Here is a 9,490-nt window from a genome sequence, read left to right as displayed (position 1 = left end):
TGTCCAGTTTTGAGCTGCCAGATCTGTTCATTTCTTCCCTCAGATATAATTGAAAAAAGAATTCTGAAGGAATGCATGAACTAAATAAAAAGGAGAGAGAAATACATACTGACAAAATAGATGGCAGCATTTGGAAGGTAAAAAGATTTCAGTTTTATTACTGATGAGTGAGGAATATATCACACTTTGGGGCTTCTGGAAGTGGATTTACTGATAATCTGGGGAATTGATAGGAAACTGCTTCATAGTTGGTGGAACATATTCCCGCCCTTGGGGTGGAGCCAACAGCTGCATCCGTCCAATAACAGACAGAGTAGAAGTACTGTATCAGGCCTTGTTAACTCAGTTGGTAGAGCATGGGACTTTTAATCTCAGGGTCTTGGATTTGAGACCCTTGTTGTGTGGTTGTTCTTCCCTTTTTCAGTCTTCATCAGCAGAGAGTTCAAGGAGTGTTTGAAATTAAATTCAACAACATCACCAGATTTCAACTACTCCCATCCCGCCCCCTCCCAGTGTAGTTGACAGGACTCTCAACCTCTGCCTTCCCCCTTCCCCTCCCTCCCAGATCTGCGACAGGGTTCCCCTTGTCCTCACTTTCCACCCCACCTGCCTCCACATCTAAAGGATCATCCTCCACCATTTCCGCCACCTCCAGCGTGATGCCACCACCAAACGCATCCTCCCCTCCCCTGTCAGCATTCCGAAGGGATTGTTCCCTCCGCGACACCCTGGTCCACTCCTCCATTACCCCCAATACCTCGTTCCCTTCCCAAGGCACCTTCCCATGCAATCGCAGGAGATATAATACCTGCCATTTTCCCTCCTCTCTGCTCATTATCTAAAGCCCCAAACACTCCTTTCAGGTGAAGCAGCGATTTACTTGTACTTCTTTCAATTATGTATACTGTATTCACTGCTCACAATGCGGGCTCCTCTAAACTGGGGAGACCAAACGCAGATTAGATGTAACACCTCTGCTCAGGCCGAAAGCATGATCCTGAGCTTCGGGTTGCTTGCCATTTCAACACTCTCCCCTGCTCTCATGTCAACATTTCTGTCTTTGGCCTGTTCCAGTGTTCCAGTGAAAATCAACCCAAGCTCGAGGAGCAGCACCTGACCTTTTGATTCGGCACTCTACGGCCTTGTGAATTGAACATTGTGTTCAATAACATCAGAGCATGACTGGTGTCAGGCAACCACAAGCATTAACACACTCTTTGCCTTTGTCCCAGGACAGCTTTGTTATTTAATCTCTCCTTCCCTCTGCACTATCAAACACCTTCCCCTTTGTTCTCTCCCACATGCACCTCCCCGTCACTTGATTAAAACCTAATTATTTTCTAACCTGTGTCAGTTCTGATGAAAGGTCACAGACCAGAAACGTTAACTCTGTTTCTCTCACCACAGATGCTGCCAGAGCTATTGAGTATTTCCAGCACTTTTTGTTTTTATTTCAGATTTCCAGCATCTGCAGTATTTTGCTTTTATTGTGTCAGAAAGTCTTTCCTTGATTCAGGACTCTTACCTCTCTCCAGAATCTCTCTGCTAAAGATTGAACTTTATCTCATTTCACTCACAGCTCAGGGTCAGTGTGGCACAGTGGGACTTCTGGCTGTGTCCCACTTCACAATCCCTCAGTACTGAGAAAACAATGGGGAATATTACTCACATGTTGTGTTCTGTAACTTTTACAAACACTTTAATGCATATATTGTCTTCCAAAGCAGTGACAGAATGGTGGCTTTAGTGTGTTGTTGAAATAGCTTTGTTGAGTTCGTGCTGTACTAGCAGTTAAACAGTTCTTGGTTCAATCCCAGGTTTTGGCACTTTCAACCTCTCCTGTGTCTTTTTCTTTGGCTCCAATTGTCAAGCTGTTTGATTTACTCTGAAATTAGCACCAGAGAACCAAGGCACCAGCGAGCATGAGGAGCTGAAATTAGCACAGATCAAATCCACTTAATATTTCTGACTGAAGATGGTTGCAAATGCTTCAGCTTCATCTTTTGCACTGACGTGCTCAGCACCACCATCATTGAGGATGTGAATGTTTTTGGAGCCTCCTCATCTTGTTAGTTATTTAATTATCCACCACCATTCACGACTGGATGTGGCAGGACTGTGGAGCTGTGATCTGATCCTGAGGGAGATATCCGTGTGTGGAGTGGCGGGATGTATGGAGAGTGATCCTGAAGAGGGTGTCCGAGCCTGGAGTGGAAGCTTTCCGTGGAGGTACAGGAGTAGGTCATTCAGCCCCAGTGTTTTATAAAGGTTTAGCATAACTTATTTGCTTTTACTCTATGCCTCTATTAATAAAGCCAAGTGTCATGTTTGCTCTCAGCAACCTTTTCAAACCTTGATCAAAAAAGATTGGTGTACATTGTCTCATTCTTCCTCCCAAACTGTATCACTTCACAAGTCTCTGTGTAAAATTTTATCTGTTGTGTGAAAGCCCATTTTACCAGTGTGTTTAAGTTCCTCTGAAGTGTGTTACTGTCACTGGCATCGGATGAAATTCACGAGCATTCTTTGATGCTATCTCCGTGGAAAGAGCAATCTTACACACTAGCTCAAATTGGGATTTTGTGTGTTTAGTCTCTTTCCTCACCCACCAATATAAGCACAAATCTGTCTCATAATGTACGGTCTAAGAATGTGCCAATGTTGCAATGTGGTGATAAATTCTTCAGTGTCACAATGTACTCACCAACTGTTTCACTACTTTTCTGATTTCTGGATCCAAGTTTGTAGCTTTCCGCGATCTCTAGTGGCTTAGGGTTGAGCCTCACTTCAACGAAGAAACGGAAAATTATGATTTAAAGATTACACTGTCAATCATTCACATCTCTGTCTTCTCCTGAACTTCGAGTTCAAATTTGTTTGTGAAGTTGATTCACACGTTAAGACAGCACAGTCTTTGTCTTTGTGAAGGAAGTGATTTGGGAATGGCTGGTTGAAACTGTCCCTTCTTGCACAGAAATTCAGTGCAAATACTTGATCACTCACAATTTCCTTAAGAGAAATTTGTTCACAATCGCATTCGACACAGAAACGGCCTCAGCATTAATCTCACTGAAGCAGAATGTGACCGTGTTGTTTGTTTCAGAATGTTGTTGCCGTTATTTGTCGCTTTTAACCAAGACTGGGAGACAGGGCAAGGTTGATCCGAGGTTGGAATATATTATCATTCAGGAGCAAGAAAAATCAAAAGGAACAAAATAAGAAAACCCAGTCTCCGGATTTGAGAATCTGTAGATCCGCTTTGGGAAAGTGAATCAGAGCAGAATGAAGGGTGAACTGTCCAGAAGAGATGAAGACACAGCTCAGTCAACACGTTCCCCTGGTTTATGATGCTGGAACATTCATCACACAGAAATGATTCAACCCAATGACAAACATTCTTCCAGCTGATAATTTATGCTACTGATTTAAGGACTGTCTCATGTGGTTACCGAGTGACGACGAGAAGATATTAAACTTTGTTCTATTCAATCTAGCTGTGATAAAGTTTGAATTTTTCTCCCTTTTATAAACAGTATTTGAAGGGTCTCGGTAACAATGTTCAGTGTTGATGAGAGTGGGGTCTGGGTGAGAAGCTGCTGAGTGTGACAGGGTCAGGACTGGATGCAGGAAGTTCTCTGACAGTCTCCCTCTATCTCTCTAATGGGTTTGAGTTGATTTACGACTGGTAGCTTTTATTTTACTTTTCTTATTTAGAGATATAGCCGCTTCGGCCCACCGAGTCTGTGCCAACCAGCAACCACCCATTTATACTAATCCTTCATTAATCCCATATTCTCTACCACATCCCCACCATTCTCCTACCACTAGGGACAATTTACAATGGCCAATTTACCTATCAACCTGCAAGTCTTTTGGAGGTGGGAGGAAACCAGAGCACCCGGCGGAAACCCACACAGACATAGGGAGAACTTGCAAACTCCACAGAGGCAGTACCCAGAACTGAATCCTGGTCGCTGGAGCTGTGAGGCTGCGGTGCTAACCATTGCGCCACTGTGCTGCTGTTGGTGTTTTGATAAATGAAGGAAGTTCCCTCCACCCATTTTTTTTGGACAGACAGTGTGGTATAAGGATGTAAAGGGTTAATGCTGAAGATAGTGGGATCAACCCCTCCCACTGTCAGAGTGATGATAGAACAGTCACATGAGATGAAGTTTGGGAGAAGAGAGAGCAGCACCAAGGATGCTAGCTTAGCAGGCTTAATGAGTGTGTATAGAGTATTGTGCAAATTAGAAAAGAGTTCTTAGTTCTTTCAGCAGGAACTGTGTCCAGAAAATATCGAGAAACTCACAATTTTATTATTCAGGAGTCGGAACACAGATATTAATTCCAAGTGACAGTTCTGGGACCAATTAACAAAAAAAGTAGAGAATAATATTGCTCACTGATTGAAATCCCCCAGTGAGGAGACAGTTAAACAGGTGATCTTTTGGGGCATCCTTCGATCCAAGGTTTCAGCAACATTTAATCTCCCTTTTTGGTGAAATTCTCTGTTATTTGCAACTTTTTTTATCAGCTTTGATGGGCGAGTGAAAAAACTGAAAAGATTGAACAGTTCCATCCTTTCTTTTCTTCCTTCTTCTCTTCTTTCCATCAGTTTCTCTTTTCTGTCCCAGATCAATATAATGATGAGAATCCCAATTTAATCTGCTGTTTCTGGTGTTTTATCCATTCCAATCAAAATTTCAACATTCCAATCAAATCTATTTGTTATTCCACAGTGTCTCTCCATGTGTTTTATTCTGTTGTATTCTCTCACAGTCTGTTTGATGATCAATGTTACATCTCACTCTCTGTTCTGGTGAAGATCAGAAGCAGTGATATCTGTTTACACCACCCGACAAGTCGGCCTGATGCTGTGGCTCGCTGATCATGTGGGGTTAAAGCAATTCTTCCAGTCAGTTAGTTCAGTTTTCATTTCATGAGAAATTCGGTCATCATGACTTCATCAGTGACCTAATGGTTCAGGTGTCTGAGTGATGTTAATCATGATGTGATGAAATGATTGTATGTTCCAGTCTTTCCGTGGTGGGTTTTCACACTGAGTAGAAACGTGTTGGACATGGTCTGGAAATGTTTCACACTGCTCCATTCCCAACTTCATTTACTTACAGAAGAGATATTTCCATCATTCCACAGCTGGCTGCACAGGCAGACGCTGTGCTGAAGGTGACAGCTATGTCTCTACAACTGACAAGGTGGCCAAGAGGTTAAGGCGATGGACTGCTAATCCGTTGTGCTTTGCACACGTGGGTTCGAATCCCTTCCTTGTCGCTAGTTTATGAGCTGTTTCATGTATTATTTATGTTGGGTGAGCTTATGTGTCAAGTCAGCCTCGAAACCTGTTCTTGTCAATGTCCAGACAGTGATTCCAGAATTTGTTATACTTTATTAAAATTGAGACAGACAATTGGAATTCTTCACCCAAACTGCACCGGAATGAAGATCAAATAGGGATCACGAAACGGAGCAGGATTTTTCCTCCCCTCCTTCCTTCCATCATTACTTTCTCTGGATTTGCACCAAGTGAAAGACAAATGGGAAAAGCAAATGGCGAGATGCAGAAAATTATCCTTTGGCAAGAAATTTATTTTCAAATCTTCTTGATAGATTAAGTGAGTGAGCAATGCTTTGGCAGATGGAGTTTAAAATGAGGGGTCATCTACTACCTACGATAGATCAGAGTGTTTTTTTGTAAGAGGTGAGATGTTAGAAACGGTTGAGGAGCAGAGACCCGAATACTGAATTGATAAAAGCTGGTAGAAAATAATGTGAAAAGTGAACAGAATCTGAAGATTGGAACTCATGGTGTAGTGATATAAAGCTCTGTGCTCCTGAAGTATATGTCCAAGCCCAGATTGTGGGGAATCTGTGGAGAGTGATTTGGTTTTTATTCATTCTTGGGTGTGAGTATCGCTGATAAGGCTAGCATTTATTACCCATTCCTATTGCCGTTGAGAAGGTGGTGGAGAGCTGCCTTCTTGAACTGATGCAGTCCATATGGTGCAGGAACACCCACAGTGCTATTGGGGAGGGAGTTCCAGGATTGTGACCCAACAACAGTGAAGAAATGGCGATATCGTTCCAAGTCAGGATGGTGAGTGACTTGGAGGGGAACCTGCAGGTAGTGAGTTCCCATGCATCTGCTGCGCTTGTCCTTCGAGGTGGTAGTGGTCACGAGTTTGGAAGGTGCTGTTGAAGGATACTTGGCGAGTTGCTGCAGTGCATATGGAGATGGTACACACTGCAGCCACTGTTTACTGGTTGTGGAGGGATTGAATGTTTAAGGTGGCGGGTGAGGTGCCGATCAAGTGCGCTGCTTTGTCCTGGATGGTGTTGAGCTTCTTGAGTGTTGTTGAGTGGGATGTATTCCATCACACTCCTGACTTGTGCCTTGTAGATGGTGGACAGGATTTGGGGTGTCAGGAGGTGAGATACTTGCTGCAGAATTCGTAATCTCTGACCTGCGCTTATAGCCACAGCATAGATGTGACTGGTCCAGTTACGTTTCTGGTCAAGATGTTGATGGTGGGGGATTTAACGATGATAATGCTTCTGAATATCAAAAGGTAGATTTTTTCTCTCTCTCATTGGGGATGTTCACTGCTTGGCACTTGTGTGGCCAGAAGGTTGCTTGTCACTTATCAGCTCAAGCCTGAATGTTGCTCAGGTCTTGCTGCTTGCAGGCACAGACTGCTTCAGTATCTGAAGAGTTGTGAATCATCATCTAACATTCCCACTTCTGACTTATGTTGAAGAGAAAGTCGTCAATGAAACAGCTGGGATGTTTGGGTCTACGACACTACCCTGAGAAACTCCTGAGGAAATGTCCTGGGCTGAGATGATTGGCCTCCACTAACCACAACATCTTGTTTTGTGCTAGGTATGACTTCAACAAGTGGAGGGTTTTCCCCCTGATTCCCATTGACTTCAATTTTGCGAGGGATCCTTGATGCCACACTCACTCAAGGGCAATCACTCTCACCTCTCCTCTGGAATTCCAGTCTTTCGTCTCTGTTTGGACCAAGCTGCAATGAGATCATAAGAACAGAAGATCGGAAGAACTCATAGCAGGAGTAGGCCATTAGGCCCCTCGAGCTTGCTCCGCCATTCAATAGGATCATGGCTGACCGGATCATGACCTCAACCCCACTTTCTTGCCTGCCCACATAACCCTTGGCTCTCTTGTAGATAAAAATCTTGAAGACATTCAATGACCCAGCCTCCACTGCTCTCTGCGGTAAAGAATTCCAAAGATTAATGACCCTCTGAGAGAAGAAATTCCTTCTTAAATGAAAAAGCCCTAAATCTGAAACTGTGTCTCCTAGTTCTAGATTCCACCACGAGAGGAAACATCCTCTCAGCATCTACCCTGTCAAGCCCCCTCAGAATCTTATATGTCTCAATACGTTCTCCATTCATTTTTCTCAACTCCAATGAGTATCGGTCCAACCTGCTCAACTTTCCTCATGAGACAACACCTTCATCACAGGAATTAATCCAATGAACCATCTCTGAACTGCCTCCAATGCAAGTATATCCCTCCTTAAATAAGGAGACCAAAACTGTACACAGTACTCTAGGTGTGGTTTCACCATCACCATGTACATTTGTAGCAAGACTTCTCTACTTTTATACTCCATCCCCCTTGCAATAAAGGGTAACATTCCATTTGCCTTCCTAATTATTTGCTGTACCTGCATGGTAACTTTTTGTGATTCATGTACGAGGACACCCAGATCCTTCTACACCGCAGCATTCTGTAATCTCTCACAATTTAAATAATATTTTCCTTTTCTATTCTTCCTACCAAAGTGGATAACCTCACATTTTCCCACATTATACTCTATCTGCCAAATTATTTCCTGGAGTTGAGAGACCCTGGCAGAACCTAAATTGAGCATCGATGATCAGATTATTGCTAAGTGTGTGGTGCTTGATAGCACTGTTGGTGACATCTTCCATCACTTTGCTGATGCTTGATAGTGGACTGATGGGGCGGCAATTGGTCAGATTGGATTTGTCCTGCATTTTTTTTGTGGAGAGGGCACACTTGGGCAACTTTCCACATTGTCAAGTAGATGCACGTGTTGTAGCTCTACTGAAACAGCTTGGCTGAGTGCGCCGCTAGTTCTGGAGCACAAGTCTTCAGTACGAGTGTGGAAGTGAGCAGAAAGGCATGGCACTATGCTTAATGGGAAATATAGCCAAATTAGGAATAGTAGCTTTGCTGAGCTTTGATTTTAAGTGGCAGAAACCACAATGAAATAGTTAAAAGTAAAGGCAGAGCGTGTGAGACTGTAAAGACAAGCCGACACTGGTAATTGCAAAGACATCTGTTCTTTATGGCCTGATTGTGTGACTCCCTGTGGTTTGGAACAAATGGACTCCTGTGAATCAAATGATGTCCATCCCTGTGTGAGTGATTAGGAGTGCTCGGCCCCTCTTATCTTCGTGAACTGCCACTACTTGATGTAGCTGCAGACTGCATGAAACACTCAGGAATGTACACCTAACAGAGATAGCAGGATGCGCCGCAATTACTTGTCACAAGGTAGAGACAGACTCATGATCCATGTAGGGAGTGAGACTAGAATGATTATTGATGATTCCTATGCTCTTGCTAATTAGCTTGCTTGTCCGCTTTGTTTTATCTTGCTGGTACAAAACAATATTTTATTAGTAACAAGTATGTATTGAAAATGGAGTGTATTGGAACCTCAGTAACAGATGTACTGCATGTCACCACGTGGGTGAAGTCGAATTGTATCGCACTGATTGGTTAAACAAGGGGGTATAGCATGAATCTTAATGTATAAACAGTAGTACCTGTATCAAAAAACTTTACTTACTCTAGTGGACCAGACAGACTCTGGGTGGAGTCAGTGTCGTTGCATTAGAGTAAGTCAGCCGGCTAAATGCGCAAATAAAGTAATTGATTTTACCTACACATCCGACTCAGTATATTTAATGAACCAGACTGAAGCCAAAAAGAACTCAGATTTACACTAGAGCCGGAATGTTGTTAGGGCCCATAGTCTTTGCTGTATCGAGTGCCTTCAGCTATTTCTTGCCATTATGTGGAGTGAAGCAAATTGGCTGAAAACTGGAAGCTGTGATACTGGGGACCTCAAGAGGCCGAGATGAATCATCCACTGAGCAATTTCTGACTGAAGATGGTTTCAAATGCTTCAGCTTCATCTTTTGCACTGACGTGCTCGGCTCCACCAACATTGAGGATAGGGATGTTTTTGGAGCCTCCTCATCTGGTTCGTTATTTAATTGTCCTCCACCTTTCATGACTGGATACCTAGTTTCTCAGGGCAGTGTCCAAGGCCCAATCATCCTCAGCTGTTTCATTGATGGCTTTCTCTTCAACATAAGTCAGAAGTGGGAATGTTCGCTGATGATTCACAACTCCTCAGATACTGAAGCAGTCTGTGCCTGCAAGCAGCAAGACCTGAACAACATT

At 43.3% G+C, this 9,490-nt stretch overlaps 1 non-coding gene across 1 annotated transcript; it reads left to right on the top strand.

Moving 5' to 3' along the window:
* The first annotated feature begins 5,210 nt into the window (after nucleotides 1-5,210).
* On the top strand, nucleotides 5,211-5,292 carry trnas-gcu (transfer RNA serine (anticodon GCU)). The gene has a single exon. It is a non-coding gene; the product is annotated as a tRNA-Ser (tRNA).
* The last annotated feature ends 4,198 nt before the right edge of the window (nucleotides 5,293-9,490 follow it).

This window comes from Heterodontus francisci, unplaced genomic scaffold (assembly GCF_036365525.1).
Source record: "Heterodontus francisci isolate sHetFra1 unplaced genomic scaffold, sHetFra1.hap1 HAP1_SCAFFOLD_75, whole genome shotgun sequence".
Classification (NCBI taxonomy): domain Eukaryota; kingdom Metazoa; phylum Chordata; class Chondrichthyes; order Heterodontiformes; family Heterodontidae; genus Heterodontus; species Heterodontus francisci.
This window is presented reverse-complemented; position numbering and strand designations above follow the sequence as displayed.